Source organism: Orycteropus afer, unplaced genomic scaffold (assembly GCF_000298275.1).
Source record: "Orycteropus afer afer isolate SDZICR_OR568_19922 unplaced genomic scaffold, OryAfe1.0 scaffold00088, whole genome shotgun sequence".
Lineage (NCBI taxonomy): Eukaryota > Metazoa > Chordata > Mammalia > Tubulidentata > Orycteropodidae > Orycteropus > Orycteropus afer.
This window is the reverse complement of record NW_006921675.1, coordinates 4,543,597-4,556,618: the sequence shown is the minus strand read 5'-3', so window position 1 is coordinate 4,556,618 and position 13,022 is coordinate 4,543,597. Positions and strand designations below refer to the sequence as shown.

Here is a 13,022-nt window from a genome sequence, read left to right as displayed (position 1 = left end):
ATTTTTCTGCAAATGGATCTCCAATTTTTTATTGCAGTTTTTTAAAAAATATTATCTGTAAATACTTCTTGCCTTTGTGACTTACTTTAGTATCTTTTCTCCTTTGAAAATGTTTCTGATTTTGCCTTTCTCAATTTTAGAATAATGAAACTACTACAATGTCTTTTGTAGCTAAGTGAGAGGTGACTTGATGGCACATAACAAGAAGAAGTTTAAATGCTCTTATTAACTGGTAAAATACACAATACATATTGTGGGATAAATACAGGCCCCAGGTATTTGTTATTGGCCTCACTGTCCACAAATGTTCTTAATCTCAGCACAACCAATGACAGAATCCTTATACATTGTGAGTTTTACCTCAGTGGATTCCACTATCCTTAATTCTAATAATGGCAGAAAATACAAAAATCATTTAGGGTTGTTAAGGCTTATCATCAACAAGTATGGAACACTTTTCCATGGCAGCCATCTGACCAGTGTCTCCATGATCTTGGATTAAAACCCAAAACAAAACCCACAGCCAATGAGCTGATTCTGACTCAAAGCAACCCCCACAGTGTTCCCAAGGCTGGAAATCTTTACAGAAGTGGATTGCCTCATCTTCCTCCCATGGGACAGCTGGTAGGTTTGAACCGCTGACTGTCTGGTAAGCAGCCAAATGCCTTATCCACAGCACCACCATCACTCCTTAAATCTTAGATTAGGATAATAATAATGTAATTATATATATATAATACTGCACTTGCATTGCATATATACTAATCATCATCATTATCATCGTAGATGTTGGATATTTTAGAAACACCATCACAGAAAGACTATAATTAAGGCTTGTTGGAAACAACCTTATTAGGTACTATTAACAATTAGTAGACACTGTCCATTCTTCAAAGATAAAAGTTTAAAAAATGACACCTATTAGAAACCTTAAACTGAGATTCTCCCTGACAATACTGTCTAATAGGACTTCTGGCACTGCTGGAAGTGATCTATATCTGCTCTATTCAATATGATAGCTAGCAGGCATATGTGGCTATTAATTCAGTAGTAACCCTACATAAACTCGTGTTCCAAAACTAAGTCCAATGACAACCAGCAACTTGTCCAGATTATACATTATAACCAAGCCCTGCCCAGATCTCTCTTACTAACTGCCCTAAAATCACCCAATGACTAACTTCAGCACACCAATAACCTGGAAGCACCCTTCTGAAATTTTCCCTGTGAGACACTAGTAAGACAGTTAAGGTGGGGTTTCCTTTACTCTTCAAATTTAATAATCAGTTATTATTTGTTTGGTGATTTTTCATGAACTACAGGTTTCTTTAGTTGTCTCTGTTTGGGAGTTTGGACACAGGTATAGCTCAGTAGCACACATCAACTGCGATTATCTTTCCTAAACACAATTTCATATCTTTCTCCTCTTCTTTACTCAGAACTGCCCCCATTCTGCTAATCCATGATGATTTTCTACTGTATTTAAATGCTATAGCAGAGGCTCAAGACTCATCTCCTTTAAGAAATCTGGCATTACAGTTTTTATCTAGGTCAGCTGTATTCTTCTAGAACTTTGTACACACCTAACACTAAGCTATTAGCTAGCTTTTTACTCTAATTTAAAAAATATAGCTACCTATTTTAATTTTTTATTTGGAGGCAATTAGCCACACATTCTATATCCTCCTCCTGTTCTGACTCTGCTTCTTCCTCTGTTGTCAGGTGAATAGAGACCAATTGTGCCTTGTAGAGTTTTCTGAGTATATTTCTTCCATATATATATATATTAGTGGTTGTTCTAGATATTACATTTTGCATACATAATTACTAACTAGATTATAAGCTTCTCCAGGATAAATTTTTTTTCTATCCTTTCAAAATTCTGTATATTACCTATGCTGTACAGGTGACAATCTATTAATGTATGTAAAATATTAAGCTCAGAGCCCACTGTCTTAATTTCAGCATGAAATCCAAGAATCTCTTCTCAACTGTCTTTGATTGAAAATGGTGGGGAACAGACCAGGAATTTTAAGAGGCAGTTTTCTTGCACAGATGGCTTGACATTTCATATTAGATTTTTGATCCCTAATACACCTTGATTTCTCGGTCTGCAGACCCAGCAGTCAGCATACATGCTTACTTCTAGGCAGTACATTATAGACCATTTGTTACTGTTATAATGAAGATGCATAATAACACATTTGCCATCTACATACCTCAGGGGGATATAGTAAAGATTAGTGAGATAATATTAATCAAGCACTATTGAATTCCTTGAAAAGTGGTATTATATAAATATGTGCTGTTACTGTTTAGTGTAAATGACTAAAATATCCCTGTATGATCATCTTCAAGCACTCTTATAATAAAAGAAATAAGAAATTTAAGCATGAATTAATTGAAGCTATTCTCTCATAAAACAAACTAAATAAAATTTAATGTAAAATATTAACTCATTGTAAAATTTAAACTCTATATCTAAGATTTGGGAGCTCTGGTGGTGTAGTGCCTAAGGCATTTGACTGCTAACCAGAAGGCTGGTGGTTCAAACTCACTAGCCACTCCTTGGAAGGAAGGTTGGGCAATCTACTTCCATAGTGATACCGCCTCAGAAACCCAAGGAGGGGTCGCTATGACTCGGATCTGACTCAATGGGAATAAGCTGCTGATGCTACTAGAGGAAAAAACGGAAAGAAATCAAATGAATTATGAATGAGTTATACTAAGATGGGTTTATATATAACTCATGTCTTTTTCTCTATTTTTAAAATATTTCAGGATAATAATAAATAATTATAAAAGATGCACAAAAGGATAATTATTATATGAGTCTATTATTATAAAAAGTTAAGGCAAGATTTACACATGGAAAGAAATTTTCTTTAATGGTTACCAGGGATGGGAGGTCACCAATCCTCTGTCACTTGGTTGTACTATGGCGGCTTGCATGTTGCTGTGATGCTGGAAGCTATACCATTGGTATTTCAAATACCAACAGGGTTACCTATCGTAGACAGGTTTCAGTGTAGACTAAGACAGAGTAGGAAGAAGAACATGGTGGTTTACGTCTGAAAGAACTGGCCACTGAGAACTTTATGAAACACTATCTGATGTAGTACTGGAAAACTTTATGAATACCAGTGGAACACTGTCTCATATAGTGCCACAAGACAAGCCCTTCAGGTTGGAGGGCACTACAAATATGGCTAGGGAAGAGGTGACTCCTCAAATTAGAGCAGACCTTAATGATGTGGATGCAGTAAAGCTTTCAAGACCTTCATTTGCAGTTATCCAAACCAAAGTCACTGCTGTGGAGTTAGATCTGACTCACAGCGACCCCTCCTTGGGTTTCTGAGGTGGTTTCACTACAGAAGTAGATTCCCCAATCTTCCTTCCAAGGAGTGGCAGGTGGGTTTAAACTGTCAGCCTTCTGGTTAGTAGTCAAATGCCTTAGGTACTATGAATGAGAAGAAAAAGATGCAAGCATCCAGTAATAACTGGAACGTGGAACGTATGAAGTATCAGCCTAGGGAATCTAGGAACTGGGAGTTGTTAAAAGATGCAATGGAGCACATAACGATCAATATCCTAGGCATCAATGAGCTGAAACAGACTGGGACTGGCCATTCTGAAATGCTTAGTCATGGTCTATTATGCTGGAAATGACAAATTAAAGAGGAATGGTGTTGGATTCATCATCAAAAAGAACATTTCAAGATCTATTTGAAGCACAATGATGTCAGTGATAGGATAATATCATATGCTTACAAGGTGGTCCAGTCAATACAAATTTTACTCAGATTTACATACCAACCACAAAAGCCAAAGATGAAGAAATTGAATATATTTACCAACTTCTGCAATATGAAATTGACCAAACGTGTAATCAAGATGCATTGATAATTACTGGTGACTGGAATGCAAAAGTTGGAAACAGAGAAGAAGCACCAGCAGTTAGAAAATATGGCCTTGATGATTGAAATGATTTCAGAGACTTCATGATAGAATTTTGCACTACCAGTGATTTATTCATTGCAAATACTTTTTTTCCAACAACATACACGGTGACTATACACATGGACCTTGATAGGTGGAATACACAGGAATCAAGTAGATAACATCTTTGACAAAAGGCAATGGAGAAGCTCAATATCATCAGTCAGAACAAGGCAAGGGGCTGACTGTGGAAAAGACTATCAATTGCTCATAAGCAAGCTGAAGCTGAAAAAATTCAAACATATCTACAAGAGCCAAAATACGACCTTCATTATACTCCACATGAATTCAGAGACTATTTCAAGAACAGTGTTGATGCACTGAACACCAATGACCAAAGACCAGATGAGTTGTGGGATGACATTAAAGACATCATATGTGAAGAAAGCAAAAGGTCATTGTGGTAGTTAAATGTGTATGTCAACTTGGCTGGGCCTGGTTGAGTGGCTGGGCAGATGGTGGTAGTTATTCCCCATGATGAGACTGGCAATCAACTCCATGGTGGGACCTACCACAAGCAGCTGAGTAGCTAGCTAGCTGCCTTTGGGATGTGGTCTGCTTCCTAAATATAAGGAGAAGCCTTGGTGATAGTCTCTAGCTTATGGCACGCTTGAACCTTGCATGTAGCCATGTCATTGTTCACCAGCTTGCCATGCTCTGCTGACCTTGGTACTTTCAATGGACTTGAATGAATGGCCTGTGTGTGGTTTGGTAACATCAGGACTATGCCATTTTATTTGTCGACCTTGGTCTTGTTAGCCTCAGCAGCCAGTAGCTGCCTGAGTGAAGGATGCCTCTAGCTTCAGTGGGCCGGGAGCAAGACGAAGAGCTGAAGCCCAAGGTCAAGGGGCTTTCACACACCCCCTAGAGCCTGGCACTTGGAACTCAGACTTCTAGCCTCTTGAACTGTAAGAGAATAAACTCCTGTTTGTTCTAGCCATCCCATTTGTGGTATATTCTTGTCAGAGTGGCACTAAGTAACCAAAACCATCATTAAAAAGATAGGAAAGGAAGAAAAGCCCAGAATGGATGTCAGAAGAGACTCTGAAACTTGCTCTTGAATGTGGAGAAGCTAAATGAATGGAAAAAATGATTAAATAAAAGAGCTGAACAGATTTCAAAGGGTGGCTCAAAAGGACAAAGTAAAGTATAATAATGAAATGTACAAAGACCTGGAATTAGAAAACCAAAAGGGAAGAACATGCAGCATTTCTCAAGCTCTGAAAAAAAAAATTCAGGTCTCAAGTAGCAATACTGAAGGATTATATGGGCAAAATATTGAACGATGCAAGAAGCAGCAAAAGATGATGGAAGGAATACACAGAGTCACTGTACCAAAAAGATCTAGTTGATGTTCAACTATTTCAGGAGGTAGCATATGATCAAGAACCAATGGTATTGAAGGAAGAAGCCCAAACTACACTGAAGGAACTGGTGCAAAACAAGGCTGCAGGAATTGACAGAATACTCATTGAGATGTTTCACAAAATGGATGCAGTGCTGGAGGCACTTATATGTCTAAGTCAAGAAATTTGAAGACGTGGCCAACAGACTGGATGACATCCATACTTGTGCTCACTGCAAAGAAAAGTGATCCAACAGAATGTGAAAATTATTGAACAATATCATAAATATCACAAGAAAATAAAATATTGCTGAAGATAAGTTAAGAATGGTTGTAGCACTATATTGATAGGGAACTGTCAAAAATTTAAGGCAGATTCAGAAGAGGATGTGGAATAAGGGATATCATGGATGATATCAGATGGATCTTGGCTGAAAGCAAAGAAGCCCAGAAAGACGTTTACCTGTGTTTTAGGGACAATGCAAAAGCATTCCACTGTGTGGATCATAACAAACTATGGATAACACTGAGAAGAATGGGAATTCCAGAACATTTGATTTGCTCATGAGGAACCTCTACATAGATCAAGACACAGTCATTTGAATGGAATAAGGGGATACTGCATAGTTTAAAATTTGGAAAGGTGTGCATCAGGAGTCTATCTTTTCACCATACTTATTTAATCTGTATGCTGAGCAAATACCCAAGAAGTTGGACTATATGAAGAATGTGGCATCAGGGTTGGAGAGAGACTCACTAACAACCTGCAATACACAAATGATACAACATTGCTTACTGAAAGTGAAGAAGACTTGAAGCACTTACTGATGAAGATCAAAGCCTACAGCCTTCAATATGGCCTACATCTTAGCACAAAGAAAAGAGAAGTTCTCACAACTGGACCAATAAGTAACATCATGATAAATGGAGAAAAGATTGAAGTTGTTTGGGATTTCATTTTACCTGGATCCACAATCAATGTTGATGGAAGCAGTAGTCAGGAAATTAGATATCATATTGCACTTGCAAATCTGCTGCAAAAGACCTCTTTAAATTGTTAAAGAGCAAAGATGTCACTTTGATGACTAAGGTATGGCTGACCCGAGCCATGGTATGAGAAAGCTGCACAATAAATAAGGCCCAAAGAAGAGTTAATGTATTTGAACTATGGTCTTGGTGAGGGATACTGAAAAAACATGGACAGCTAAAAGAATGAACAAATCTTTCTGGGAGGAAGTACAGCCAGAATGGTCTGTACAAGTGAGAATTGTGAGACTTTATCTTTCATACTTTGGTCATATTGTTAGAATGGGCCAGTCCCTGGAGAGGGATATCATGCTTGGTAAAGCAGAGGGTCAGTGACAAAGGGGAAGACTCTCAACGAGAAGGACTGACACAGTGGCTGCAATGATAGGCTTAAGCATAGCAATGATTGTGAAGATGCCACAGGACTGGGCAGTGTTTTGTTATGTTGTACATAGGGTCTCTGTGAGTTGGAACTGACTCAATGGCACCTAACAATAACAAAAACAACAATAAGGATGGAAATGGAGGAGAGAGAAAATTACTAATAAGGTAAGAGACATGGATTATTTTGGGAGAAAGGAAAGGCAACATATAAAAAGTGAGTTACCAGCATAATATCACTAAGGAAAAGGAAGACATAGAGAGGTGTACAGGAGTTACAGATAACAAAAGTAAACAGTATCACATATATAATGCTGTATCATCAGTAATAAAAAACATTAATCCATGAGTGGATACATAGGTAGACAAGCAAGATGATCAGGTATGAGTAGTCAAATGGAACTATACACATGGCTATATATAGGTTTACAGTATTTAGACAATACTTCTCTATACATATTTGTATGTGATATAAAAATATATAATAGAGCTAACATTAAAGTTAGGGTAAAGTTATGAAAACTTCTTAGCCATAACCAAACACCTTGAAAGAGTTGTTGGGCCTGTGGGCTCAGGACCATAGTTATGGGGGACATCAAAGTCAACTGGGATAACATAGTTGACAAAGACATTGTTCTACATCCTACTTTGGTGAGCACCTACTAGGGTCTTAAAAGCTTACAAGTGGCGATCTAAGGTACAACTATTGGTCTCTTCTCATCTGGAGCAAAGAAGAGTGAAGGAAATCAAAGGCATACGGAAATAATTAGTCCAGGGAACTAGTGGACCACGTAAACCTCAGCCTCTATGATCTTGAGACCAGAAAAACTAGATGGTGCTTGGCTACCAATGCCAACCACTCTGAAAAGGACCATACTAAGAGATCTTGGATAGAATGGGAGACATATGTGGAACAAAACTCAAAACCATAAAACAAACAAAACAAAAAAACCCCACCAGGCTTACTGGTCCAGTAAAGACTGATGGGATCCATGAAACTATGGTCTTTGGTCACCCATCAAGCCTAGAACTGACTTACTCCCAGGGGTCAACTTATAGCCAAACAACAGACAAACCTCTGATGTGAACACCATCTGGGAGGTACACAACTCCTTAGAACAGTCACTCATAAGATATCAAAAGGGAAGTATTTGTCCAGGGATAAAGTTCAGAAGGCAGGAATGGACAGGAAAATGGACAAAGGGAAGCACAAGGAGGAAGTTGGGAAGAGTGTTGTTACATTGTAGGGATTGTAGTCAGTGTCATGAAACAAAATGTGTATAAACTGCTGAATAAAAAATCAGTTTGTTCTGCACATTTTCACTCAAATTACATAAAGTTTTTTAAAAGTGATGTACATATTATGACAGTACAAGGCAGTATGTGATAAATCTCACATGATTACTCCAAATAAAGAGTACCGTAAGTATTCATGTTGGACTACTTTATGTAGGAAGAGATATCTGAACTGGGTTTTGAAAGATTGGCAGAATTTTAAAGTGATTGGATCTTAACTAGAAGAGATAAGCATAGACATGTAGTCTGGTTAGAAGACATACGATCATAATGGCCTGAAATGTAGTAGATATCAATACATTTGTTGAATGACTAAATTAATGAATGAGTATTAGAACTGAAAATAGGCCATTATACTTGGCCTACTGATAAAAAAGATTAACACAATAGTAACAGTCACTCTTGGTGAGGGTATGGGAAAATGAATACTTCAAAGAATTAAGGGAGGGTTAATTGATGTAATACTTCTGCTAGCAAATAGGCTATAAAAAATATAAAAAAGTCTTAAAAAGGCATACTCTTTGACCTAGCAATACTCCTGTGGATTTAACAAAATAATCAAACATGGACATTTATAAGGATGCTCATCATAGCACTATTTTAATGATGAAAAGTGGTAAAATAAATAAATAAATAAATGTCTAACAATTGTTGTTGTTGTTGTTGCTTGCCGTCGAGTCGGCCCCGACTCATAGCGACCCCTCCTTGGGTTTCCGAGGCAGTATCACTATGGAAGTAGGATTGCCCAACCTTCATAAACCAATACAATGTAATTGTTACACAGCCATCAGAGATGGACTATATATAGATATATATTACAAAAACAGAAAGATATTAGTGATGTAATACTTTACTGAAGAAAAGTGTATCATTAAGTAGTATTTATAGCACAGTCTCATTTTTGTAAATAAATATATATTTATATATGCACAGAATATAAGCCAGCCCAGGGACCAGCAGAAGGCAGGAGTTTGTGTGTGTGGAAATGCCCTGAGGGCAGAACACAGTAACCCAGCCCCGGGAGCAGTGGAATGTGGGTGTTTGTGTCCCTGGGATAGGCTGGGTAAGCGAGCAGGGACGGGGAGACCAGGAAATTAGCAGAGCAGTTGGAACAGCTAAGGGAGACAAACTTGTCTGTCAGTTTGTCATACTATGGTGGTTTGAGTGTTGCTGTGAGGCTGGAGGTTATGCCACTGGTGTTTCAAATGCCACCAGGGCTACCTATGGTGGACTGGTTTCAGTGGAGCTTCCAGACTAAGACAGACTGGGAAGAAGGAAGAGGCCATCCACTTCTCAAAGAATTGGCCAATGAAAACGTTATGAATAGCAGTGAAACACTGTCAGATATATTATTGGAAAACTTTATGAATAGCTCTGAAATACTGTGCAATATTGTGTCAAAAGATGAGCCTCCCAGGTTGGAAAGCACTCAAAATACAACTGGAGAAGAGTTGCCTCCTCAGAGTGCTCCTATAACTGACCTTAATGACGTGCATAGAGGAAAGCTTTTGGGACCCTCATTTGCTGATGTGGCATGTCTCAAGATGAGAAAAACAGCTGCAACATCCATTAGTAATCGGAACATGGAATGTACGAAATATGAATCTAGGAAAATTACAAGTTGTCAAAATGAAATGGAATGCATAAAGATTGACAGCCTAGGAATTAGTGAGCTGAAATGGACTAGTTTTGGCCATTCTGAATCAGACAATCATATGATCCATTATGCCAGGAATGACAAACTGAAGAAGAATGGTGTGGTATTCATCATCACAAAGAATGTATCAAGATCTGTCCTGAAGTACAATGCTGTCAGTGATAGGAATATATCCATACACCTACAAGGAAGACCAGTTAATACCACTATCATTCAAACTTATACAACCACCACCAAAGCCAAAGATGAGGAAACTGAAAGTTTTTACCAACTTCTGCAGTCTCAAACTGAATAAACATGTAATCAAGATATGTTATTTTCATTGGTGATTGGAAAGCAAAAGTTAGAAACAAAGATAAATCACCAGTAGTTGGAAAATATGGTCTCAGTGATAGAAATGATGCAGGAGATCGCACAATAGAATTTTACAAGACCAATGACTTATTTTACCACAAATACCTTTTTTCAACAACACATACAGCAGCTATACATGTGGACTCACCAGATGGAGTACACAGGAATGCGATTGACTACATCTGTGGCAAGAGGCAATGGAGAAGCTCAATATCTTCAGCCAAAACAAGGCCAGGAGCTGACTGTGGAACAAACCATCAACTGCTCATATGCAAGTTCAAATTGAAGCTGAAGACAATGAAAACAACTTCATGAGAGCCAAACTATGACCTTTATTATATCCCTCCTGAATTTAGAGACCAACTAAAGAATAGATTTGATGCATTGAACACTGATGACTGAAAACCAGAGGAACTGTGGAATAAAGCAAAAGGTCATTAAAAAGACAGGAGAGGAAGAAAAGACTAAAATGGACATGTGAAGAGACTCTGAAACTTACCCTTGAATGGAGAGTAACTAAAACAAATGGAAGAATTGACAAGACAAAAGAGCTGAACAGAAGATTTCAAAGATTAGCTTGAGAAGACAAAGTCAATTTTTATAATGAAATGTGCAGAGATCTGGAATTAGACAACCAAAAGGGAAGAACACACTTGGCATTTCTCAAGCTGAAAGAAATGAGGAAAAAATTTAAGCCTTGAATTGCAATACTGAAAGATTACATGGACAATATGTTGAATGATGCAGGAAACATCAAAAGAAGATGGATGGAATACACAGAATCAATATACCAAAAAGAATTGGTTGATGCTCATCCATTTCAGAACGTGGCATAATATCAAGAACCAATGGTACTGAAGGAAGAAGTCAAAGTGCATTGAAGGAATTGGTGAAAAACAAGGTTCTGGGCACTGTTGGAATACCCACTGAGATGTTTCAACAAATGGAAGCTGCATTGGAGGCGCTCACTTGGCTATGCCAAGAGATTTGGAAGACAGCTACCTGGCCAACTGACTGGAAGAGATCCATATTTGTACCCATTCCAAAGAAATGTGATCCCACAGAATGTGGCAGTTATCGAACAATATCATTGATATCACATGCAAGTAATGATAATTACTTACTGAAGAGAATTCAGAAACGATTGCAACAGTATACTGACAGAGAACTTCCAGAAATGCAAGCTGGATTCAGAAGGGGACGTAGAATGAGGGATATCATTGCTGATGTCAGATGGATCTTGGCTCAAAGCAGAGAATACCAGAAAGATGTTTACTTGTGTTTTATTGACTATGCAAAAGCATTTGATTGTGTGGATCATAACAAATTGTAGATGGCAATCAGAAAAATGGGAATTCCAGAACACTTAATTGTACTAATGAGGAACCTGTACATAGACCAGGAGGCTGTCGTTCAAACAGAACAAGGGGGCATTGCATGGTTTAAAATCAAGAAGAGAGTGCATCATGGTTGTATTCTTTCACCATATTACTCAATCTATATGCTGAACAAATAATCCGTAATGGTGGACTGACTATATGAAGAAGGATGTGGCATCAGGATTGACATTAACAATCTGTGATATGCAGATGACACAACTTTGCTTGCTGAAAGTGAGGATGACTTGGAGCACTTACAGATGAAGATTAAAGACTATAATCTGCAGTATGGATTACACCTCGGTATAAAGAAAACAAAATCCTCACAAATGGACCAATAAGCAGCATCACAATGAAAGGAGAAAAGACTGAAGTTGTCAAAGACTTCATATTACTTGGTTCTACAATCAATGCCAATGGAAGCAGCAATCAAGACATCAGACAACGTATTGCACTGGGCAAATCTGCTGCAAGGGACCTCTTTCAAGTGATGAAAAGCAAAGATGTCTCCTTGAGGACTAAGGCACATCTCACACAAGCCATGGTATTTTCAATTACCTCATATGCAGGTGAGATCTGGACAATGAATAAGAAAGACCGAAGAAGAGTTGATGATTTTGAGTGGTGGTGTTGGTGAAGAATGCTGAAAGTACCTTGAACTGTTAAAAGAACTAATAAATCTGTCCTGGAAAAAGTACAGCCGGAATGCTCCCTGGAAATGAGAATGGCCAGACTTCATCTCACCTACTTTGGTCATGTTGTAAGAAGGGACCAATCCTTGGAGACTGGTATCATGCTTGGCAAAGTGGCGGGTCAATGAAAAAGGAGATGGCCCTCACCAAGATGACTGACACAGTGACTACAATGACGGGCTCAGGCATAGCAAGGATCATGGGGCTGGCACAGGATTGGGCAGTGTTTTTGTTTTGCTGTACATAAGGTCACTGTGAGTTGGAGATGACTCGAAGGCACCTAACAACAACAACAACAACAACAATGTAATAGCAAACACTGTGGTTTACTGTAAATAAGTCATTACTGTCAGAAAGACTTAGGTGGGAAACCAGACCCCATCACTGGCATAAGATATATGATGTTGGGCAAGTTGCTTTGTTTCTGAGGTTCAATTTCCTCTGAAATAAAATGGGGAATAATTATACTAACCTCATAGAGTTGCTTGAATCATAAAGCACCTAGTAGTATGATCACACTAGGTACTCAACCATTTATTTTTCCTTTCACTTGTTGGTGGGGATACATATTTTAAAGATTCTAGTTTTCATAAGGAGCTCTGGTGCTGTACTACTGAAGTCTGGTGGTTCAAACCCACCAGCCACTCCTCAGAAGGAAGACTGGGCAATCTACTTCTGTAGAAATCTCCCCTCGGAAACCCAAGGAGGGGTCACTATGAGTCAAAATCAAGGATGGTAGCAATGGCTTGTGGAAGGCTTCTGTTACTGACTGTGGTCAAGAGAATTATAAAAGATGAAGTAGATAAGTAAAGGCATGTTGTTGTTAAGTGCCGTCGAGTCGTCTCCGACTCATAGCGACCCCATGCACAGCAGAACGAAACACTGCCCGATCC

General features: G+C 38.4%; 1 protein-coding gene across 1 annotated transcript in view; it reads right to left on the bottom strand.

Moving 5' to 3' along the window:
* GPHN (gephyrin) overlaps positions 1-13,022 on the bottom strand; it is a 795,631-nt gene that overhangs the window by 99,388 nt on the left and 683,221 nt on the right. The gene's annotated exons all lie outside the window — the stretch shown is intronic.